The 12846-nt window shown below is 43.0% G+C and overlaps 1 pseudogene; it reads left to right on the top strand.

Annotated features, from left to right (window-relative positions):
• The first annotated feature begins 2414 nt into the window (after positions 1 to 2414).
• LOC117092187 lies at positions 2415 to 2796 on the top strand (annotated as a pseudogene).
• The last annotated feature ends 10050 nt before the right edge of the window (positions 2797 to 12846 follow it).

The raw sequence follows: 12846 nt of genomic DNA, 5'->3' as shown, positions 1-12846 counted from the left end.
CCATTTTGACTTCTTTTTTTGTATATGGTATAAGGTAAGCATCCAGCTTCATTCTTTTGGATGTAGATATCCAATTTTCCCAGCACCATTTGTTTAAAAGACTGTTCCTTCCTCACTGAATATGGTTTCTGTATCCTTGACTTTTAAGTGTTTAACCCATTAAGTAAAATGTATTCTTGCGTCTGGATGAGAAAACCATCTTCTTCCGTCTTCTTATCTCCCACTCTTGGAAGGTATATTAAGCTTATAGATGCCTGAAGCCACTTACATCAACAGTCTCTTTAGGAGTCCCTACCCAGAGAAGCTACGCTGTAGCCATAAAAGAAAGTTATGCTGGAGCCATGTCCTGACAGATAGGCATTAAGTGTCAGCTCCACATGCTGAGACAGCCACTTATCTGTCCCTCACTTTGTCTTCTGTCCCCTGTCACTGACCCCTTTCTGGTTACAGACATCAGGGTCTTCTTTAGGAATCTCAGTCGCCCCTTGCCCTGGGAAGACTGCCTCTCAAGCCAAAGTAGTGAACAGAACCTTCATTCTTCAATCATTAATTCACAAGCATGACAGAGTTCCTCATGCATGTTAGGCATTGGAAATTCAGATGGGAAAGGGGATGTTGCAGAGGGGTTTTCCTCTTCTTCCCCATAGGGTAAGGGATCGTTTCCCTACAATTGTCAATCCACATCTTTCTCATGCCCAAAAGCTTACGGGACATTTCCACCTGGATAGCCCTCTTCCATTCCAAATTTAGTGCGCCTAAGGCCAAATTCATCATCTTCCTCCTGACATTCATATGCCACTCCCATTCTCCAGGCATCAAGACCACAAACCCTGTAGTCATCTTGGATTCTTCTTGTCCCTCACTCATTCCATCTGACCTTCCAAGAAAGACCTATGAGTTCTTCCTTCACATGTCTGCATTTATTCCTTCATTATCATTGTCACACTAGTTCAGGACCTTGTAATAATCTTCTGACTGGTTTCTGTGCTTAATCTACTCTACACACCACAAGTTGTTTAGCTCATGCTCCCTACTTGAAAACCTTACAGTAACTTTCCTTTGCTTATAAGATAAAATCCATAGATTCTAGCATGGCCCTCTGCACCTTCCATAACCTGAATGCAACCATCTTTCCAGCCCTACTTTAACTTCCTCACACACATCTTCAGCTCTAGTTGGATTGGTTCATTCAGTTTTCCACAGTCATACCTTGTATGCTTTTCTGTCATCTTGCTTCTTTTTTTTTTTTTTGAGACAGAATTTCACTCTTCTGTTGCCTAGGCTGGAGTGCAATGGTACAATCTCAGCTCACTGCAACCTCCACCTCCCAGGTTCAAGTGACTCTCCTGCCTCAGTCTCCAGAGTCCAGAGTAGCTGGGATTACAGATATGTGCCACCATGCCCAGCTAATTTTGTATTTTTAGTAGAGACGAGGTTTCACTATGTTGGTCTCGAACTCCCAACCTTAAGTGATTTGCCCACCTCGGCCTGCCAAAATGTTGGGATTACAGGTGTGAGCCACAGTGCCCAGCCATCTTGCTTCTTTACTTATGTTGTCCCCACACCTGTAATGTCTTTCCTTCCATTTCTATCAAAATTGTATTCCTCTGGGTTTCTGTGGTTGGGGAAGTAGGAACATCCTGCTGGGCTCCTGGTGGTTTCCGTCTGCTCTGCAGCAGAAAGCCCTTTCCCCACAGTACATCAATGCAAGCTTGAATAACAAAGGCAATTTTTTGGCCAGGTGTAGGGTCTCATGCCTATAATCCTAGTGCTTTGAGAGGTCAAGGCAGGAGTATTGCTTGAGCCCAAGAATTTAAGACCAGCCTGGGCAACATAGGGAGACCTCATCTCAAGAAAAAAATAAAATAAGATAAAATAAGTCAGGCATGGTAGTGTGTGCCTGTGGTCCCAGCTATTCAGGAGGCTGAGATGGGAGAATTGCTTGAACCCAGGAGGTCGAGGCTGCAGTAAGCTTTGATTGTGCCACTGCACTGCAGCCTGGGCAACAGAGCAAGACCCCACCTCAAAGAAAAAGAAAAAGAAGGCTGGCTGTGGTGGCTCACGCTGTAGTCCCAGCATTTTGGGAGGCCGAGGTGGGCAAATCACTTGAGGCCAGGAGTTGGAGACCAGCCTGACCAACATGGTGAAACCCTGGCTCTAATAAAAATACAAAAAAAAAAAAAAAAAATTAACTGGGCATGGTAGTACATGCCTCTAATCCCAGTTACTCTGGAGGCTGAGGCAGGAGAATTGCTTGAATCTGGGAGAAAGAGGCTGCAGTGAGCCATGATCGTGCCACTGCCTTCAAGCGTCAGTGACAGAGCAAGACTGTATCTCAAAAACAAACAAACAAGCAAACAAACAAAAAAGCTAAAAGGATAAAGAAAGGCAGTTTGAGCAATTTTTCCTAAGCCATGGCATATCAGTTATACAGAAATACTGCTTTGGGAAACAGTCTTCAGGTGATCCTAGATGAGCTCACACAGTCTCAACAGACCACCTACAAATTCTACTTCAGTTTGATAAGGCTATAAATTCAGCATTGGCTCAGAGGGTTAGGAACAGAGTCAATTTCAGGAGCTTTCTAAATATGTACAGATTCTGTGATAATCTGTGGACTTTTGTATTGAATGATGTTGAATTCAGAGAGGTGACAGAACTTATTAAAGTGGATGAAGCAAAAATAGTAGACTGTGATGGTAAAAATACTGGCTCCAATACTACAGAATGATGGGGAAAAAATGGGTTTTTAATGCTGTCTTCTGTTATTATTCATCACTTTTTGAAGAGAAGCAGAGAAGAAACCTAAAACAAATTATTTTAGCATTGCAGAAGTGACTATACAGTGCTCTCCCAGAGAATTCCAGTAGGAAGAAGCTTGTAACTCATAGCCTCTTACACGTTACCTTTATTATACAGCATGAAAAAAAAATAACATTTAAAAAATGAGAATTCAAAAGTTGTTGGCTTCCTAAGAATTTCTTCAATAAACTCCTTTTAAAACTTAAAAAAAAAAAAAAACTCTTATCCCTCCATCAAGCCCCATCACCCATATCCAATCTGTTTGGAGTCTTAAGAAGGGCCAGCCACGATGGCTCATGCCTGTAATCCCAGCACTTTGGGAAGCCTAGGTGAACGGATCACTTGAGTTCAAGAGTTTGAGACCAGCCTGGTCAACATGGTAAAACCACCATCTCTACTGAAAATACAAAAATTAGCCGGGCCTGGTGGTATGCACCTGTAGTCCCAGTGACTCAGGAGGCTGAGGTAGGAGAATTGCTTGAACCCAGGAGGCAGAGGTTGCAGCAAGCCGAGATCATGCCACTGCACTCCAGCCTGGGCAACAGAGCAAGATTCTGTCTCAAAAAAAAAAAAAAAAAATACTCTCTAATAAATAGCGTCTCTCTCCTCTCTGCCCAGAGTTAGAGAAATAAACTGAAGAGTAAATATGGTGGCCAAGATATTAGCTTTACTGATAGAGAAGTGTTAAGGACTTAATCCAGTGTAAGGGCCAAATGGACCTGCATCCAAACTACAATAGAAGACAGAGATCCACTCACCCACCCACTCCTGGGCAGCACTCCCAGCTCCGTCAACGCCAGGAGGACCTGCAGAGAATTCTTCTCTGTGGCAGCTCACTCTTAAGAGGAAGAAGAAGAGCTGAGACAAACTCCTTTCTAGGAAGGAAACACTGGGATTGAGGAAAACACCTTCCATGCTCTCAAGATTTGTTCCTAAGAACTGATACTGGCTTTCTGTTCTCAAGTATCTGACACGTACATCCACTTTTCTCCTCCAATTCCGCCATGATCTGCTGCCTGGATCAGTATAACTGCCTACAGTTGATCTTTTGCAACTACTCCAGAGCCCTACAACCAATCATTCCCCACACTGTGGCCAGAATAATGTTTCTGTTGTTTTTTGTTTTGCTTTGTTTTGAGACAGGGTCTTGCTCTGTCGCCAAGGCTGGAGTGCAGTGGTGTGATCGCGGCTCACTGCAGCCTCAGCCTCCAGGGCTCAAGTGATCTTCCCGCTTCAGCCTCCTGAGTAGCTGATACTACAGACACACACCAACACACTCGGCTAAATTTTGTATTTTTTGTAGAGACAGGGTTTCATCATGTTGCCCAGACTGGTCTTGAACTCCTGACCTCAAGTGATCTGCCAGCTTTGGCCTCTCCAAATGCTGGGATTACAGGCATGAGCTGACATGCCTGACCTATTTGGTTATTCTATTTTTTTTTTTTTTTTTTGGTTTATTTGGCTGGTTTTCTTTTTTTGAGATGGAGGCTTGCTCTGTCGCCAAGGCTGGAGTACAATAGCATGATCTCGGCTCACTGCAACCTCCACCTCCCAGGTTCAAGTAATTGTCCTGCCTCAGCCTCCCAAGTAGCTAGGATTACAGGTGTGTGCCACCATGCCTGGCTAATTTTTGTATTTTTAATAAAGATGGGGTTTTACAATGTTGGTGAGGCTGATCTCAAATTCCTGAGCTTGTAATCTGCCCACCTCAGCCTCCCAAAGTGCTGGAATTACAGGTGTGAGCCACCACACCTGGCTTGTTTTTTTTTTAAATTTAGACAGGGTCTATGTTGCCCAGGCTGGAGTGCAGTGGTGTGATCATGGCTCACTGCAGCCTCAAACTCTTGGGTTCAAGTGATCCTCCTGCCTCAGCCTCCAAAGTAGCTGGGACTCAGGCATGTGCCACCACACTTAGCTTATTTATTTATTTATTTATTTACTTATTGCAGAGACGGGATGTCATGATGTGGCCCAGGCTAGTCTCAAATTCCTGGGCTCAGGCACTCCTCCTGCCTCAGCCTCCTAAACTGCTGGTGTTACAAGCATGAGCCATTGTGCCTGGCCAGGATATGTTTTTAATACGCAAATATGATCATTTCTCCTCTTATTAAATCCCTTCAGTAGATTCTCATTCCTCTTGGGATCAAGACCCATGTCCTTACCAGGGCCCACTAGATCCTGGTGGTCTGGCTCCAGTCGTCTCCCCTCCCTGTAATTTTTGCTCCGCACACACAGAGCGTTTCTCATTGTTTAAATCGCCATGCTTACTCCTACCTCAAGAACTTTGGACGTACTGTTCCCTTTGTCTGTAATGCTCACTCCCCTCTCTTTCCTTTCTTCTTTTCTTTTCTTTTGTGGCCTGGTTAACTCCTACTTATCTACAGATCTTAGCTCCCACATTCCTTCCATAGGGAAGTCTTCCCTGACCCCATAGACCCCCGTAGGCCCCTCTACTTCCTTCAGATAATTTAGCAGGTGGTATAATTATATGATTGTATGATCATCTGGTTAATATCTTTTTCCCTATAGGTTCTCATCAGAGCCACAGACGATGTCTGTTTTGCCCACTGTTGTGTTCCTTAGCAATTGGCACGGAACTCAGTCCAGTCCTCAGAGACACCCAATAAATATTTATTGAGAAAACAAAAGGCCAACTAGACTCGAACTTCCTCTGTTAAGCCAGACTTCTTCTCCCCGTCCTCTGAAATCCTACGGCACTTGAAATCCCACCACTCATGTACACGGCATTTATGGCAACTGCCTGATAGTGGCTGATAGCCATGTCTTATCTCCCCAGCTAGACTGTGAGTAGCTGTGGGCCAGGGATCATGGCTTCCACGTGACTGTAACTCTCACAACGCCTAGCCCAGCTCCCACCACTTGATGTGCACACAATAATAATTTATTCAAAGAGTTAATAAAGATGTTGGCTTTTCTTTCTTGGTCTGTAGCAGTGTTGGTGGTGATGGAGGGAAGTTATAATTCCCTGATGCTTGGGAATGCAATAGAGACTGCGTTTTATAGGGCAGAACTAGGAAAGGATATTAGAATGTTGTGTCCTTTTATTGCAAGAACACGTTCTCTGCCAATTTGCTTGGCAAAGCAAAGCAAGCCTTTTCTGTAAACACAGCAAACTAGTTCTAATTTTATGCAAAAAGAGACAACTATAACCAAAAAGCTGAATAGCCACAGAAAATGAACTGCTTTTACTTATTCATTTGAGTTATATTTTATTATATTTTGTTTGCTAATGACCACATACATTCTAATCACAATTGGAACGGTTTCAACCCACAACTTTTCGCTCATCTTCAGAGTAGAAGATATGAGGGTAAGATTGTCAGAAATGTGGAATTAACAGGCCAGAAGGGAGGAGATAGACAAACACTAAATGACCAGATCTCTTTCTGGGACACATTGGGCAGGGCCTGTTTGCAGGGAAAGTGCAGAGATCCTAGGGCCAGGTTAAGCATGTGCTCCAAAGCATGGTTTTCCGAGAGTGCTGAGTCAAAGAAGAAAGATGCAGACATTGCCTAAGGACATCAGAAGATACTGGATGTGAGGGATAAGGAAAGCAAATAACTAGATGGAGAGTGAGGCGGTTGCCTGGCAGAATGAAGGGAATGGTGTCAGGAACAAAGTAAAGGAAGGGCAACACCCTTCTGATGTAGTAAACCAAGTTCTTAAATTTGGGATGTCCTTAATTCAGACCCAGGTAGCAGGAAAGCTGGAGTTCCTCCAGTGTTCCAGGACAGGCCATAAACAGTGGGCTTCTGCTTCATCCCTGCCTTTGAGAAGCTTACAATCTGGTTATTCACAGACAGCCAAAACCACAACTGACTTTAAGGAAAGATAGTAAAGTACACAGAGTGCTGTGGTTTGAATGTTTGTCCCTATCCAAAGCTCACGTTGAAATTTAATTGGCATTGTAATGGTATTGGGAGGTGGGACCTCTAAGAGGTGTTTAGATCACAAGGGCCCCACCTCAAGAATGGACTAATGTTGTTATCAAGGGAGTAGGTTTGTTATTATGGGAGTGGGTTTGTTATTGTGGGAGTGGGCTTGCCTATCCCTTGCCCTCTCTTTTTGCCCTTCCACCATATGACACCTTCTGCCATGCTATGATGCAGCAAGAAGGTCCTCACAAGATGCCAGCCCCTTGACACTGGACTTCCCAACCATGAGCCAATAAATGTATATTCATTACAGATTACCCAGTCTGTGGTATTCTGTTATAGCAGCACAAAAAAGCTGAGATGCACGGGAACACACATGCCCTGGGGCATATTCCAAAGCCTACAATACAGGGTGAACTGTGAAGAGACTGTGTCAGAACCGTGCTGGGACAGGAATGTGGAACTAGAGGGCTAGAGGTTAGGGAAGCCGTCATATGTTATACCTTTCCCCCTTATTCATTAGACCTGGTGCCCTCCTTGTCTAACCCATTCCATTTGCTATCTTGTGGTTTCCACCAGGCAATCACATACCTTCATAGGTGCTGCTTTCTGAGCAGGGCTTTCTTTTCTTTCTTTTTTTTTTTGAGACAGGGTGGAGTGCAGTGGCACGATCTCAGCTCACTGCTATCTCTGCCTCCCAGGTTCAGGCGATTCTCCTGCCTCAACCCCCCTAGTAGCTGGGATTATAGGCATGTGCCACCATGCCTGGCTAATTTTTGTATTTTTAGTAGAGGCAAGGTTTTACCATGTTGGTCAGGCTGGTCTCAAACTCCTGACCTTGGCTGGGCGCAGTGGCTCATGCCTATAATCCCAGCACTTTGGGAGGCTGAGGTGGGTGGATCACGAGGTCAGGAGATCGAGACCATCCTAGCTAACAAGTGAAACCCCATCTCTACTAAAAATACATAAAATTAGCTGGGCGTGGTGGCAGACGCCTGTAGTCTCAGTTACTCGGGAGGCTGAGGCAGGAGAATGGTGTGAACCCAGGAGGTGCAACTTGCAGTGAGCCGAGATCATACCACTGCACTCCAGCCTGGGCAACACAGCAAGACTCTGTCTCAAAAAACAAACAAACGAAAACTCCTGACCTCGTGATCCACCCACCTCAGCCTCCCAAAGTGTTGGAATTACAGGCATGAGCCACCGTGCCTGGCCTAAGCAGGGTTTTCTTTGAAGCCCTGCTTCTGCACTTACCCTTGGCTCCATGCTTTGTATCCTGGAGCCAGACCCTCCATCTCCAAGCTTAGGCCAAACCAACTCATGTTGGGTAAGAACTTTGCACTTGTAGAGCCTCTGTGCCAGTGATACTGAGTTCTCTACTGTTCAAAGTGAGTTAAACAGGCATATTCTTACTTTTTGGAAGTGCATAAGCTAAAACAAACAAAGGACAGAGAAAAGGCAGACATCGACAAGACCTCAACAATTGACTATGTACCGGAGAAAAAGGCAGTGGAAAGATTTATATTGTGAAACTCAAGGGGTTGTCATCATTAATGATGTTTCCTGTCCACATTCCCTTATTTGCTCAAAGACTCAAACATCACCCCTCTGTGATGACTCCTAAATCTGCCTCCAAGTGAGCTACCTTACTCAACTTCCAAGTGGAAATCTTTCACTGTGTCTGGTACATCTCTGCTTAAATACCTCACTCTTAAAGATGGGAAGTTCCGGCCGGGCGCGGTGGCTCAAGCCTGTAATCCCAGCACTTTGGGAGGCCGAGACGGGCGGATCACAAGGTCAGGAGATCGAGACCATTCTGGCTAACACAGTGAAACCCCGTCTCTACTAAAAAAAAATACAAAAAACTAGCCGGGCGAGGTGGCAGGCGCCTGTAGTCCCAGCTACCCAGGAGGCTGAGGCAGGAGAATGGCGTGAACCCGGGAGGCGGAGCTTGCAGTGAGCTGAGATCCGGCCATTGCACTCCAGCCTGGGCAACAGAGCGAGACTCCGTCTCAAAAAAAAAAAAAAAAAAAAAAAAAAAAAAAAAAAAGATGGGAAGTTCCCAGCTGAACTCATTGCTCTTGTTGCTAACCACATCCACCTTTCCTAGTTTTTCCTCTCTGTATTCCTGTACCTATACCAATCACGGACATTGTTGTAGCACTTTGCAGATTATAAAATCTGTCCTCTCACTTTAACTCATTAATTTCCCCAACTGCTTGGGCTTGAAAGCTATAGCATCCACACTGACTCTGATTTCTCTTCCATCCCTTTCTTCACATTTTTAACCTATGTACTTGGTTTGATCTACAAATAGTGTGATTTTCACTTTCTTTTTTTTTTTAAGGAAAAAAATATCTTTCTTATTTATTTATTTATTGAGATGGAATCTCGCTCTGTCACCCAGGCTGGAGTGCAATGGCATGATCTCGGCTCACTGCAACCTCTGCCTTCTGGGTTTAAGGGATTCTCCTGCCTCAGCTTCCCAAATAGCTGGGATTACAGGCATGTGCCACCATGCCCGGCTAATTTTTGTATTTTTAGTAGAGATGGGGTTTCACCATGTTGGCCAGGCTGGTCTCGAACTCCTGACCTCAGGTGATCCACCCACCTCAGCCTCCCAACGTGCTGGGATTACAGGCGTGAGCCACTGTTCTCGGCCTCATTTATTTTGAGAGAGAGCGCCAAAGGGCTTTTGGAAATGGAGATATCTGCCACTGAGTGTAGGCAAGCACTGCAAATTTGAAACCAGGCCCCAGTAAAATGCATGGCTTATATTCATATAATGGAACACAAATGGGTAATTTGAAGCTGTTCTCCTTTTTTTTTTTTTTTTTTCTGGAGACAGGGTCTCACTCTGTTGCCTAGGCTGGAGTGCAGTGCCAAGATCACAGCTCATGGCAGCCTTGAACTCTTGGGCTCAAGTGATCCTCCCACCTCAGCTTACCAAGTAGCTGGGACTACAGGTGCATGCCACCATGCCCAGCTCATTTTAATTTTGTGTTTTTTCGTAGAGTTGGGGGGTCTCACTGTGTTGTCCGGGCTGGTCTTGAACCCCTGGCCTCAAGTGATCCTTCCACCTTGATCTCCCAATGTGTCGAGATTGCAGGCGTTGAGCCACACCACCTAGCCCCTTCTAATTTTTTAAATAAAAAATAGTTGTGTTTTAATAGATTCTTTTACAACTTAAATCACACCTGTCAGATATTTATTTACATTTATAGCAATACACATATCTACAGCTAGATTAATTCCTTGCATTACCTCACCTTGCCTTTTTATGGTTGGGGGATATTTTGCTGCAAGAATCCTTCCAAACAGCACAGAGAAGTCACGTTAAATTCATTATTTACATTTCTAACCACAGAGCTAACCAGAGCAGGAGAAGGACTAAACCCTTCTCCTTCTCCAAAAATATTTGGTGGACAGATTAGGGAAGAATCCCAAGTAAACAGAATTTCGAGGAAAAGGCAACCTGTTAGGCTACAAGACTGATTCATTTGCAGATAATTTCCCATGGAGGAAATGACTTGAACCAAAAAAAGAGGAAGTGTGGTGAAGACAGTGACTGCTTCTACAAACATGTTGGTTATTTTTGGAGGGAATCTGGGTATCTTTCTACCTTCCTCAACCCTGCGGTCAGCACTAGCAGCCAATAGAAACATGAGTGTTGGTAGCACTAAGCAGGTTTAATTCATTCAAGGTGTCTCACATTCAAGGCAACTCAAGAAAGTGTTTTGAATGTTTTCTTAACTGGGAAGCTCTGCTTAGTGTAAAGAGTGTAAAGTGTGACAAGAGAAGGACAGAGATACAAAATTACTGATAACAACTTCTAACAATAGAACACTGTAATATACTGTACTTGGCTTACAAGGCCTATACACTTTTTTGTTTTGGAAGATCCAGTGCTATCTGATTAATCTATCTATCTTCCTTCCTTCCTTTTTTTTTTTTTTTTTTGAGACTAGGTCTCACTCTTTTGCTCAGGCCGGTCTTGAACTCCTGGGCTCAAGCCTCCTAAAGTACTGGGATTATAGGTGTGAACCACCCCACCCAGCCTGCAAGGCTTATACTTTTTTTTTTTTTTTTTTTTTTGAGACAGTTTTTTGCTCTTGTCACCCAGGCTGGAGTGCAATGGCATGATCTCAGCTCACTGGAACCTCCATGTCCCGAGTTTAAGCGATTCTCCTGCCTCAGCCTCCTAAGTAGCTGGGATTACAGGCACGTGCCACCACACCTGGCTAATTTTTGTATTTTTAGTAGAGACGGGGTTTCACCATGTTGGACCAGACTGGTCTCAAACTCCTGACCTCAGGTGATCCACCTGCTTTGGTCTCCCAAAGTGCTGGGATTATAGGCATGAGAAGACTTATACTCTTAATATGCCTTACCATATTCACATGAATATTGCATTTATAGCAATATAAATTGGGTAACAACTGATCTATGTATACCTATGTTTCAGCAGCAATTCTGAACCCATGAAACATACCGTACTTTGATTTTTGCTAAACTGAAGTTTTATGTATAATATTTGGTTTAAATTCATTCAGTTATCCAGATTCTTGCATATTTAGTAACAGCTCACTTCCCATTTTCTTCACTTTTGGAAAACACCCTAAAAATCCATTTGGTTCTTTTTGACCATGTTAAAAATGGTGAAAATATTTCCTTTTGTCAGAAAAAAACAGCAGATGCACTTTTACACTCAGAGCTAAAAGAATGGCTTTGTTTTTAACGACTTTGGTATGCGCTATATTTGGTGCTAGATGAGGAGCAAAGCCCTATTTAAAGAAGGATTTTGAGCATCTCTGTTTGTGAAAGTTTTCATAATGTCTGTCTGCACAGACCCTATGCAGTCTGCTTTTTTTGTTTAAATGTTTCTCTCCTCTCCTTCATTGTAAACATGACTCAGTGAAACCTTGTTTCTGTAAACATTTGAAAAGTATGCTATCTCAGTCAATATGAATATTTAAAAATTAGGTTCCACTTAATATTTTATTAATTCTGAAGCCAGTAAAAAAAAAAAAAAAAAAAAAAAAGACATTAAAACCATAAACAGAAAAAACAGAGAAAGATGTCTTTCTAATGGAACGAGGAATAGCAGAGACACTTCTAATATATATAAAAATGTTGTCACTTCACAGTACTATAGAAATGTAACTTTAGTCATTTTCAGTAATTGTTTATGAACTTAAGCCAGGTAGCAACCAAATGTGCCAAATTTCAAGGGATGGATTCTTGCATATTTAATATCATTTGTCATATATATATTTGTCATATATATGACAGTAGTCCTTCTTTGAGACGAATTTGTGGGACTAGGTTATAAATCATCACAATACTTTTGACTAACAGAGAGAAAAAGGAAAGAGTCATTTAAATTATAAAATTTGAGGCCGGGCGCGGTGGTTCAAGCCTGTAATCCCAGCACTTTGGGAGGCCGAGACGGGCGGATCACGAGGTCAGGAGATTGAGACCATCCTGGCTAACATGGTGAAACCCCATCTCTACTAAAAATACAAAAAACGAGCGGGGCGAGGTGGCAGGCGCCTGTAGTCCCAGCTACTCGGGAGGTTGAGGCCGGAGAATGGCGTAAACCCAGGGGCCGGAGCTTGCAGTGAGCTGAGATCCGGCCACTGCACTCCAGCCTGGGCGACAGAGCGAGACTCCGTCTCAAAAATAAATAAATAAATAAAAATAAATAAATAAATAAATAAATTATAAAATTTGAATTACAGAACACTTCATTATTAAGAGATAATTAGGTTTATCATTTAATAAGTATACAATAGCTTGAACTAATGACTATTACAGTGATGTCAAATATAGGGCTTCTATAGGATTAAGCACAGACCATATTAATTGTGTACTTCTTATCAACTCAGTGTGGCTTAAGGTATCATTTTATGGAACAAACCGTGCCTGGTTACAACATTCAGACATTAGCCCTACTCCATATACCACATCATTAGCACTCTATTTTCAGATTGTCTTTTTTAAAACAAACAAAAAACCTCTTTATGCTAAATTTGTAGCCCATTAAAAATTCCCTGAGTTGTTTTTCTGAAATCAAAGTTGATATTAGGTTAATTCTCCCCTAGGCTACCTTTGCATACTTTATTTATTTTTAATTAATTAATTAATT

Source organism: Trachypithecus francoisi, unplaced genomic scaffold (assembly GCF_009764315.1).
Source record: "Trachypithecus francoisi isolate TF-2019V2 unplaced genomic scaffold, Tfra_2.0 Contig01440, whole genome shotgun sequence".
Lineage (NCBI taxonomy): Eukaryota > Metazoa > Chordata > Mammalia > Primates > Cercopithecidae > Trachypithecus > Trachypithecus francoisi.
This window is presented reverse-complemented; position numbering and strand designations above follow the sequence as displayed.